Source organism: Protopterus annectens, chromosome 6.part0 (genome assembly GCF_019279795.1).
Source record: "Protopterus annectens isolate FY-2018-M chromosome 6.part0, PAN1.0, whole genome shotgun sequence".
NCBI classification, from domain to species: Eukaryota; Metazoa; Chordata; order Ceratodontiformes; family Protopteridae; genus Protopterus; species Protopterus annectens.
Window position 1 is genome coordinate 460,404,364 of NC_056737.1, and position 12,568 is coordinate 460,416,931.

The window sequence follows — 12,568 nt, forward strand, 5'->3', positions numbered from 1 at the left end:
CCTGTAACTGTTAAGTTTCACATTTGGTACAGTGGCGTGCACTGGTTTTGTATCTGGTTTGCTATGTGCATAAACACTATTTTTGGCTTTAGTATCCAGAAATAGAGCCATATTGGCACATTTTTAAGAGCTGTTGTACAGTGCCTGAACTTTCTTTGTAAAACATCTGCAGTCCCTTTAGCAAACTGATGTCTAGTGAATGAAAGAACCAGCACAGCACCTCATATTTTTTATCAACTAATCCACCAGAAGTCAGTAGCATATCACAATTTTTATCCTCCTAAACAGCAGCTGTTTAGCCTTTGCAGTCAAGCATTGTTATAGCCTTTACTAGCATGTATTTATTTAGTTTTGTTATCCCAGTAAGTTTTAATGTTCTGTAGTCCTATCTCGCCTTCATTCTTACATATGGGTTCGGAGCCAATCCTCGGCTCTGACTTGGCCTTTTACAAGCTCAAAGTCTCTTAGTTGGCTCGTGGCTAGGTAGGTATCCCATAGTGCACCAGTACAATCCCCAGATCTCGTTTGCCATATCTACAAGTTCAGATGTGCTTCTTGCTTGGCTGTGGATAAGTTTAAAACTTTTTCTATTATTATTACATTACTGTTTACCTGTAGTGATCTGTCTTGTTCCAGATGGAGTTTAGTAGTGTTAGGAGTATTTTCTGACCTGTTGGAGTGTTTTTGACTTTTAAATTAGTTAGTTGTTGAGAAGTGGTTGGCCACTGGCCCTTGTTCTTCTCCCATTTTGGGATCCTGTGTGCTAGTTTTTCTATTAACATTGTGCGTTTGCGCTTATATTTACTATTATATTGGTGCAGTGTTTTTTTTTTCTTGATTATTACAGAGTTTTTTTCTCTACTAGTCCGCCCTTTGAACATACTTTTCTAATTTAGAAAGAAATTTAGATAGTTTAGTGTCATTTGATAGTTTCTGACCTTGTTTTTCTACGACTTAGCTCTCTGATCCGTAGATTTCTAATTTAGAGAGTTAGAAATGTATATATTTAAGAGATTTAGCTTGTGTGCAGTGTCATTTGATAGCTTCTGATCTTCTTTCTACGACTTAGACGAGGCTGTCTCGGAACCAGTTTCTGCTCCGACACCTTTGGTGCTGTCCGTGGTGTCTAGGAGCCGAAGCTCACCGGTCAGCCCCTTCAGGGACACTTGGACCTGAACCTCCTCGGTTCAGAGTCTCCCTCTCAGTGCATCGGCTAGGGTGAGCTCAGACCCTACATCCATCTCCGAGCCGATAGCTCTGGAGCCGATGACTTCCTCCATTTCCTCAGAGCCGAGGCTGTCTTTGGGGCCGGAGAGATCTGCCTTCGAGATGATGAGGAGTGTGCTGTCTGGCTCATCAGCTCCACGCAAGGGTACCGACACTCTTCCCCCTCGGACACTGACCTGTGTCTCAGCACCTACTCTCTCTCGCGACAGCAGAGACCCGCAGCCTCAGGAGTCCCCGGTTGGTGGACCCCAGTCTTCCGAGACCTCCCCAGAATATCCTTCTGAGGAGCCCCCTCAGAAGAGGACATGTAAGAGGAAGCATGTAGACTCCCAGGACGAGTCCATTACCTCCAACACTGACCTCAAGGAGTCAAAAGTGTCCCCCAAGTTGTCCTCTGATGATGTCTCCTTTGTAGACATCTTAGAGATTCTTAAGAAGAGAGGCGGCTGGCCCACTGTTACTTCTTCTGATGAGGAGTCATTGTACCTGAAGGCTTTCGCGTTTCAACCTTCAGTCTCTTGGGTGTCTCCACCTTTAGATGAGCTTTTAGACCCTGTTGGTCGGAAGGTGTGGGCAACTCCAGATGCCGTGGAGCCACTTCCCAGAAGACCCAATATATTTCTGTCTGCCCCCAAAGAAAAAGAATTCATGTCCAAGGGCATGCCTGTAGATGCCATGGTGGTGGCGGTGGCCACGAAGAAGGAGCTAATGGAGACTTCTTCATCTGTCCATCCACCGAATAAGGAGTCTCGAACGATGGACAGATACGGGAAGTGTATCTTTTCTTCAGCGGCATTCACACTCAGATCGCTGAACTATCTTACACATTTTACGAGGCTTCAAAGAGATCTCCTTAAGGAGTTGGGAGACACTCTACAAGGTGCATCTACTGAAGGAGTTCCTGAGAAGGTGTCCGCTCAGTTGTCCACCTTATATTCCATCGTTAACTCCTCCATGCGGCTGATTTCTTATGCAGCTGATGGAGGGAGAAGGACAGCGGGTTCAGGAGTTTCCCTTAGGAGGCACTCCTGGATGCGCTTATATAATTTTGCGGAGCCGTTCAAGTCTAACTTTACCAACACCCCCTTTGACGGTTCTTCATTGTTTGGACCTAAGGTAAAAGATACACTCACCAGGTGCGAGCAAGAAGGGAAAACGCTCTCTGCCGTGGGAGTACGCTTTACCGTCCCCTCTAGACCATATCCTAATGATCAGAGAGGTGGTAAGATGTGGTTCAAGAAGTCCCAGATATTTTACCCGGATGCACAAGGTGACTCCTCCTTCAAAGGCAGAGGAGGATGAGCAAATGGTTGATGTCACCCTAGAGGTAGGGGCAGCCTACAAAACCAGGGAGGCTGCAATTCATTTCGAGGCCATCCCTATCAGTGCTCCTAATATGGGGCCTGGCTGTGCTTCTCTGGAGCCATTCGGGGGTCGCATATCTTTGTATCCAGAAGCCTGGCTAAACATCAACCCAAGACAAATGGGTACAAAGAAGAGTTACCAGAGGTTACTCCATACCCTTTTCTCTTCCACCCCACGCTCCCAGGAAGATCCCAGATTTTCCACCCAATCACAGGGATCAAGCAACTGTAGACTTGAGAAAGTTGCTCGCAAACAGAGTCATCCAAACCATCCCTGCAGACCAGATAGGATCTGGAACTTACTCCAGATTCTTTTTAGTGCCAAAACGTACAGGGGAGGCCCATTTTGGACCTCAGCAAGCTAAACAAATCTGTAAAGGCCAAGTTCCGGATGGTGACACTGCAGTCTGTACTCCCTCTCTTAGGGAAAGACAATTGGATATGCTCCATAGATCTCCAAGACGCGTACTACCATATAAAAATGGACAGGGCATCTAGGAGTCATCTACGCTTCCGGCTGGGAGTCAGTCATTACCAATTTTGTGCTCTGCCCTTTGGTCTCACCACAGCCCCCAGGGTGTTCCCCAAATGTATGGCGGTAGTGACAGCTCACCTGAGACGTCTAGGATTCCAAGTGTTTCTGTACCTGGATGACTGGCTCCTGACCACCCCCACCAGGCATCTACTTCTACAAACCAGAGATTCCACTATCCAACTTTGTTCCCAGTTGGGGATTACAATAAATTGAGAAAAGTCTGCCTTATCGCCCTCTCAATTTGTGACTTTTATAGGCACAGAAATAGACACAGTCACCATGTTAGCTCATCTGCTCGCAGAAAGAGCACAGAACCTCAGAAAACAAATTCTCTGTCTACTTCCTCTACAGAAAGTCAAGGCAAAGACGGTTCTGAAACTCTTGGGGACCATGGCATCCACCATAATGTTAGTCCCTCTCACCAGATTACACATGCGAATTCTTCATTGGCTTCTATCGTCCCAGTGGTCTTTTCAGCAACTGCCTCTATCTCACCATATCCTCATAACGAGTCTTGCAAGAAGGATCTTCGTTGGTGGATTCAACCCGACCAACTCACAGCAGGCACCCCATTCCTTCCTTGCCAGCCCGTTGCTACTGTGACCATGGATGCCTCACAGATAGGAGGGGGCATTATCTAGGCAGGACTGTCCAAGGCACATGGCAAGATCACAAGGCTCACCTGCATGACAATGTTCTAGAGATGAGGGCAGTACTTCTAGCATTGCAAACACTTCACGACTCTCTCCCTCTAGGCACGATAGCAATCCAGTTAGACAGCATGTCAGTGGTATGGTATCTCAACAAACAAGGTGGAACCAGATCTTACCCCCTTTGCCGAGAGGCTGTTCGTGTTTGGAAGTGGGCGATATCTTCCCAGCACTTTCTGGTGGCAGCGCACATCCCAGAACAACCAATGTGATAGCCGACAAACTCAGCCGGGCAATCTTAATGCCTCATGAGTGGTCTCAGAATCAGGAAACAGCATTAACAGATCTTCCGGAAATGGAGATGGCCTTGCTACGATCTCTTCGCCAGTCCGATCAACTGCAAATGCAACAGCTATTTTTCCCTTATCCCCCCTCCGGGGGAGTCACCGAGGGATGCACTTGTTCACGATTGGCCCCTGGGACTCCTTTTCCTCTCATATTCAAGGTGATTTAGAAAGCGAAGCTGTTAGAAAGCAAAATGATTCTCATCACTCCTTAATGGCCTCGTCAGATTTGGTTCCCCTTTCTCGGGCCTCATCTACTAGACGATCCATGGACTCTGGACCCAGTGTCAGACCTCTTGACACACGTCAGGCTCCCTTCACCTCAGCCTGCACACCCTCAACTTGACAGCATGGCTGCTCCAGTTCCATCCATAGTCAGGCTTCATGATTTTTCACCTGCTGTGACCCACATTCTCACGTCTTCACATAAACCTTCCACCAGGAGGTTATTCTCTAGCAAATGGAGGAGGTTTTCTATCTGGGCTGAAGAAAGGAGTGTAGATCCTTACAGTGCATCCATTCCAATGGTTTTAGAATTTTTGTAGAAACTTTTCCATCAGGGATCTGCTGCTGCCACAATTAGGGTCCAATTGGCAGCAATATCTAATTTTCATTTGGGTCTGCATGAGTCTAACCTGATGTCACATGGACTGTGTAAAACCTTCCTTAAAGGTGCTACTTTGCTGAGACCCCCCCTTTCAGGAACCGGTAGCTTCCTGGGATCTGAATTTTGTCTTGTCCAAGCTAATTTCACTGCCTTTTGAGCCTGCCCATTCGTGTGCGCTGAAATTTCTGTCTTGTCTTCCATCACATTAGCTAGATGAGTATCAGAGCTGCAAGCACGGTCTATAAAGCCTCCTTATCTCATTTTCCACAAAGATAAAGTTTCTCTTCGTACGAATCCTTCCTTTATCCCTAAAGTTTGCTCTCAAACTAACCTGAACCAAACTGTAGAGTTACCAGTGTTTTTCCCTAACCATTCTAATGCAGCAGAATACAAATTTCATCAATTGGATGTTCACAGGCAGTTACGGTTCTACCTTCACAGGACTAAGGATCTTAGAAAGTCAGATCAATTGTTCATATCCTTCTCTGATTCTGTATTTCCTTCATTTACTCCTCCAATGGAAAAATTCTGCCATTCAGGATTAAGGCTCATTTTACTCTATCCCAGTCTACATCTGCTGCCTTCCAAGCCAGAGTTCCAATTGACAATATTTGTGCAGCAGCAACCTGGGCTAACCCTCATACCTTTATTACTCATTACAAATTGGACCTTACCTCGGGTAGAGCCTCCTTTGGTTCCACGGTAATCAGAAGTATTTTTCCATGAGCCACCCAAGAATAAGGTGCTAGGGACGCTGTCCCATATGTAAGAATGAAGGCGAGATAGGACTACAGAACATAAAGAAGTCATGTCCTCAACATAACGTTCCATGTTTGTAGTCCGTCTTGCCCTTCATTCTTACGAACCCACCCACCTACCCCCGTCCTGGAAAGATCTGGAGGCAGGATAGTATTACCTTGACAGGGTGGAGACCTTTCATTGTTGCTGTTCTTTTTGGATAACCTTAGTTCTGTCTTTCTATAATTTAGCAGCAAACAAGATCTGGGGATTGTACTGGTGCACTATGGGATACCTACCTAGCCACGAGCCAGCTAAGAGACTTTGAGCTTGTAATAGGCTGAGTCAAAGTAAAGGGATCGACTCCAAACCCATATGTAAGAATGAAGGGCTAGATGCACTACAAACATGGAATGTTATGGTGAGCACATAACTTGTTTTTATGCAAGACTGCATTTTTCCAGCTGTGACTAACCTACTTTTCCAATGCTGGATGTGCTGATCTTGAGAAAGTCCAGCTCATATATGAGAGAGATTTTCGACTGATTTTACTATGGTCTCAGAAACTCCCACACTGAATCTGAAAAAAAAAAAATATATATATATATATATATATATATATATATATATATATATATATATATACGATGTTCATCGTGTTACACTGCTGCAGTCATCACACTTGGTTTATCTGCCGTCAGGTGGTCCCGCAGTTGGCCTGAGTTCCAAAGTCTTGGTCCGGCGTTGGTTGCTGTCGCTTCTTCCCTGACGTCAGTGCGACAGGGGTATAAAAGAGGCAGCCAACGCCATTTTCTTCAGTCTTTCTTGCCGCGTGGTGCCCAAGGCAGAAGCAGTTCACAAATGCCGGTCGGCCGACTCCTGAGATTTTCAAATCAAATTTCAAACTGAAGTCTTCAATAAAGCTAAGTACCCCGTTGGGGAACCTTTTCTTGCCTCAGTTCGATGTCAGAAAAAGTTAATAATTGCATTTCTTGTGGGAAGCAAATACCTCATAAGGATTTTCATTCTTATTGTATCCCTTGCCAAGGCCCAGACCACAATGTCACAGGTTGTTGGTCTTGTGCCAGGTTTAACAAACGAACTATTAAACGTTGGTTTGATTTTGCCCGACATTATTTTGGTAGAAAATTTAATTATACCATGCCGTCGGAGCAACCGTCGACAGGGATGCATAAAAAGTGCAAAGATAAGGACAGGCAGCCGAGACCCAAACCAGACACCGAGGCCTCTGCTAGGCCAGTCGCCGGTTCTCCGGTTTTCAGTGAGGCGCCTACGCAGCCCCTGACGACCGCTGAATTAGAACCCCAGCCTGCATCCGACTCCCAAGTGGAGATTGCAGGGCTTCCAGAGCCTTTATCTTTAGGCCCTTCCGACTCCATGGCTGAAGGGGATTCCGGTGCAGTTGAAAGGCCATCAGTTGCTGAAGGTGTCTTCAGACCGACTACACTTACTGTTAAATCCTATGCAAAACTGAAAACTCCATCAAAAGTAAGGAAGCCTGTACAGCAGTCTCCAGTGCAAGGCCCCATGCCTAAGAAACAGATGCTTAAGGTGGCCAAAGACATAATTACCCTAATCAGGGGATGTTCATCATGTTACCCTGCTGCAGTCATCAAACTTGGGTTATCCTGCCTTCAGGCGGTCCCGCAGTCGGCATGAGTTCCAAAGTCTTGGTCCGGCCTCAGTTGCTGACGCTTCTTCCCTGACGTCAGTGCGCCAGGGGTATATAAGAGGCATCCAACGCCATTTTCTTCAGTCTTTCTTGCTGCGCGGTGCCCGAAGCAGAAGCAGTTCGCAAGTGCCTGTCGGCCGACACCTGAGATTTTCGATTCGAATTTCAGTCCGAAGTCTTCAGTAAAGCTAAGTACCGCTTTGGGGAACCTTTTCTTGCCTCAGTCCGATGTAAGAAAAAGTTAACAATTGCATTTCTTGTGGGAAGCAAATACCTCATAAGAACTTCCATTCTTATTGTATTCCTTGCCTAGGCCCAGACCACGATGTCACAGGTTGTCGGTTTTGTGCTAGGTTTAATAAACGAACTATCAAACGCCGTTTTAACTTCTCACGACATTACTTTGGTAGGAAATTTAATTATATCATGCCATCGGAGCAGCCGATGACTGGCATGCATAAAAAACGCAAGGATAAGGACAGGCAGCCTAGGAACAAGCCAGACTCCGAGGCCTCTGCTGCCGGTTCTCCGGTTTTCAGTGAGGCGCCTACGCGCAGCCCCTGATCACCGCAGAATTGGAACCCCAGACAGCTTCGGATTCTCAAGTGGAGAGTACTAGGCTGTCGCAGCCATCTTCATTAGGCCCTTCCAACACCGGAGCAGAAGGTGATCCCGGTGCAGTAGAAACACCATCGGTTGCAGAAGGTGTCTTCAGACCGACTACACTCACCATTAAATCTTATGCTAAGCTTAAAACTCCATTAAAACCAAAAAAGACTGTACATCAGTCTTCAGTTCAAGGCCCCATGCCTAAGAAACAGATGCTTAAGATGGCTGAAGATTTGACCTAATCAGGGGTTCCCATCCCTCTCCAGATAAAAGACCAAGACAGGAGGAGGATTATGCTTCCTCTGACCAGGTTTCTATTTCCTCAGATTCTTCTGAGGAACAGGATTACACTTTTCCCCCTTATGAAAACTCTGATGCTGAAGACTCTATTCCCTCAGCATCTCCCCCTGAAGACTACTCCTTTGGGGAAACTGTACATACCATGAGGGAACATTTCCACTGGGAAGGCCAGGACTACTCTGATTCTAAGAAAAGGCTCCGAGAGTTCCTTTTACTACCCCAGCACAGACCACTTGCTATCCCTCCAGTTTTAGACATTGTGGATGATGTTTACTTGGAGTCTAGTCTAAATCCAGACTCTCTAACTCCTGCTCCAGCCAAACCAGACATATACTACAGAGTACCTGACTGACACAAATTCCTTTATAAAAGCCCTGTGGCTGACCCAGAAACAATTTCCCAGGGTCCCAAAGGGGCTAAAGCTTCTATGGCTAAAAATCATGTGCCTTCTGAAAGGGATTCCAGAGCCCTAGATAGATGGGGAAAGAAGATATACACCTCAGCTACTCTATGAGAGCATTAAATTGTCAGTTTCACATGCTGAAATATCAGCAATTCCTAATGTCTCAATTAAAACAAAAAAATGAGCACACATTCTGAACAGTCTGAATTCAAGGAAATGCAGGATCTGTTGCATGCAGCTGAACAGGTTGGCAAACATACTTTACAATGTGGATTTGATTCATTGGAAGCTTCCTGTAGAGCAGCTGTTACTGGGTCTGTCATACGTAGACATGCTTGGTTAAAAGAACAAACCTAACCTGATCATGTTAAAGCAAAATTATTGGATGCACCTTTACAGCAGGATGTATTATTTGGTGTCAAAGCAGAAGAGGTTTTAAAGAAAATGGAGGATAAGGCAAAGTCTATGCAGACGGTCAAGGATTTTTTACAGGTACAACCCCCTAGTTTCAGCAGAAATTGGCCAACAAAAAAATGGTCCTTTCCATCTTCTGACAGATCACAGCAGGGCAAATACAGATGCCCAAGGGGCAGAGATCAGCCACAAGGCTCTTACAAGCCACGACAATGGAGTGCCACAACCCAGAAAGGAGGAGAAGACAGGTCTCAAATTATCAGAAGACAATCACAATGACTTACCCCTCAGACTGCCAAGCAAATCACTCTTGGCAGCTCCCTTGGGAGGAAAACTTGCACTTTTTGCAGACAATTGGCACAGCATCACAAAAGACAAATGGGTCCTAAATATTGTAACTCAAGGATACAGGTTCCACTTTCACACTTTACCAAGGATAAAAGGAATGCCAAACCTGCCATCAAATCAGTGGACAGAGGCTCAAAGACAAATTACAGCACTCATGGACATGAGAGCCATTCAACAGGTTCCTACACAGGAGCAAGGACAAGGATTTCACTCAAGACTCTTTCTGGTTCCCCGAAAGGACAAAGCCTGGAGACCCATTCTGGACCTTTCAATTCTAAACACATACCTGGAAGTACCCAAATTCAAGATGCTCACACTGCAGCAACTTCTTCCCATGCTGGGCAAGAAGGCTTGGCTAGTAACGGACCTCAAGGAGGCATACCTGCATGTCCCTATCAGACAAAATTGCAGAAGATACCTCCAATTTATAGCAGGTACAACTCATTACCAATTCTCTGCACTGCCCTTTGGCTTATCTACTGCACCCAGGGTCTTCACAAAATGTCTGGCACCAGTAATTGCATACTATAGACAAAGAGGAATCCAAATATATCCATACCTGGACGACTGCCTTATTCAAGCAGACAGCAAGGACATTCTTTTAAAACATCTGGCGCTTGTAAAAAACCTACTAAGTTGCCTAGGGTACACAGTAAACGAAAAGAAGTCAAAACTAGTGCCCTCACAAGACATAATATTCCTGGGTGCCAGCTTAAATACAACATCCCAGATGGCTTATCTCACGCCAGACAAGCAAGGACAACTGACTCAATACTTCAAAATGATGGCAACAAAGACCCAACTCCCTGCAAGAAAAATTCTGCAGGCCTTGGGATTCATGACATCTTGCATACTACTAATACCATATGCCAAACTGCATATGAGGAAATTACAATGGTACCTGAACAGCATATGGACTTAACACAGCCACAGCTTGGAAACAATAATACCACTCATTCCCTGCCTTCAACGGGAGTTTCTATGGTGGGCTCAGGCATGTCACCTCAACAAGGGTCAGCCTTTCACCTTGCCCACAATCAGGCAAACAATGACAACAGATGCATCGGATTATGCCTGGGGAGCACACATGGCAGGACAGTGTATTCAGGGCAAATGGTCTGCAAATCAAATGCATCTCCACATCAATCAAAAAGAGATGCTAGCTGTACAAAATGCCCTAACAGCTTTCAAGGACCTCCTACATCCAGGACAACTTCTAATAAACACTGGCAACACCACAGTGATGTGGTACATAAACAAACAAGGGGGCACACATTCCTACCCCCTAGGCAGGCAAGCAATGACCTTGTGGAACACAGCACTGACCTACCAAGTTCAACTACAAGCACAATTCCTGCCAGGAAAGAAAAATACATTGGCAGACGAACTAAGCAGAAATATCATGGATCCTCACGAGTGGAAACTAGACCCACAAGTATTCACAATGATAACTCAAAAATGGGGGAGCCCAGACATAGATCTGTTTGCCTCCCCCCAAAACTACCAACTACGAAAGTTTTGCACAAGGACATATCACACACTAGCTTGGAAAGTGGACGCCCTCTCATTCAGTTGGAAAACACTAACAGTGTATGCCTTTCCTCCACTGCCTCTTCTGGCAAAGGTGCTGCTGAAAGCCAGATTAGAGAGGCCACAAATAATGCGCATTGCTCCAGACTGGTCACGCCAACACTGGTATCCAATATTAAGGAACATGGCTCAAGGCCCACCATGGATTTTACCTCAAATTCCTCACCTGCTGACTCAGCAAAACAATCAGATCCTACACAGCCAGCTCAAGACTTTAAATCTGGCTGCATGGCAGATTATCTAAACAACCAGTCAACACTTCTCTCTACAGCTGTTATGGATGTCATTTTGGAAGCCAGGAGACCCAGCACCAGGAAAACCTACTCAAACAAATGGAAAGGATTCGGCCAAAATCCTATTGTCCCAAATATTCCTCAGATTCTGCAATATTTAACTGAGATGTTGCACAAAGGCCTTTCCTTTTCATCTATAAAGATCCACGCTTCAGTTATTTCAGCTCATTACAACACGGATCCTCCTATTTTTTCACATCCATTATTAAGACAGTACCTCAAAGGGGCTAAGAACATAAGTCTGTCCCGAAGAGCACCAACACCAACTTGTGACCTCAATTTTGTTTTGGAAAAACTTACACTACCGCCCTTCCAGCCAGCTTTTTCAGCTGATTTACAATTTGTACCCCGGAAAACTGCCATGCTGCTAGCAATAACTTCAGCACGAAGAGTCTCAGAGCTACAGGCCCTAATGGCAGTGGAGCCTTTCATCATTTTTCATCAAGACAGAGTCTCTTTATGAACTTAACCCTTCCTTTATGCCAAAGGTATTATCCAGTGTGGCTGTAAACCAAACCATTCATTTACCCACCTTTTATCCAAACCCCCAGAATAAAGGGGAAAGACTCCTACACTCTTTGGACATTCACAGGCAGTTACGTTTCTACTTGGATAAAACAAAGGTTTTCAGAAAATCTGATCAGCTCTTTGTGTATCCTATGCTGCAGGATCTCAAGGAAAGCCTATATCAAAACCGACCATTTCAAAATGGATAGGACATTGTATCCGTTTCTGCTACACACACCATGGGAAACCTGTACCTGGTAACATTAGGCCTCATTCTACCAGGGCTACAGCAACATCAGCAGCCTTCCTCAGAGGGGTACCAACCAAGGATATTTTGGAAGCTGCAACTTGGAGTTCAGTGCACACCTTCACCAAGCACTACCACTTACCTCTGTACTCAAAAACCAGAGCTGGCTTTGCCACTGCAGTTTTGCAGGGCCTACTAGCTTCTCCAAACCCTGTTTAGTACCAACTGCCCAACCTTAGCTTTGGGATTCAACCCAAGTGTGATGACTGCAGCAGTGTAACACGATGAACATAGTACAGTTTTGTACCTACCAGTAGATGTTCGAGTGTTCACACTGCTGCCTTCCCCTCTTCTTACCTGGGTTTTATCTATAGCTCCCTGTTTATGCAATCTCTAAGATGTATTTCTGTATGGTGTATTTGCTTACAGCTGTAGCTATTGTTTTCTACTTATGTAATTTACTTAAGATTATGTATTGCCTTCCTATTTGGGGGCACCTGACATCTGGGGCAAAAAAACTGAAGAAAATGGCGTCTGCTGCCTCTTTTATACCCCTGTCGCACTGACGTCAGGGAAGAAGCAACAGCAACCGATGCCGAACCAAGACTTTGGAACTCGGGCCGACTGCGGGACCGCCTGATGGCAGATAACGGAACACTCGAACATCTACATTTATGGTAGGTACAAAACTGTACTTTT

General features: G+C 45.4%; 1 protein-coding gene across 3 annotated transcripts in view; it reads left to right on the forward strand.

Moving 5' to 3' along the window:
• ZFYVE19 (zinc finger FYVE-type containing 19) overlaps positions 1-12,568 on the forward strand; it is a 641,592-nt gene that overhangs the window by 365,019 nt on the left and 264,005 nt on the right. The window lies entirely within an intron of this gene.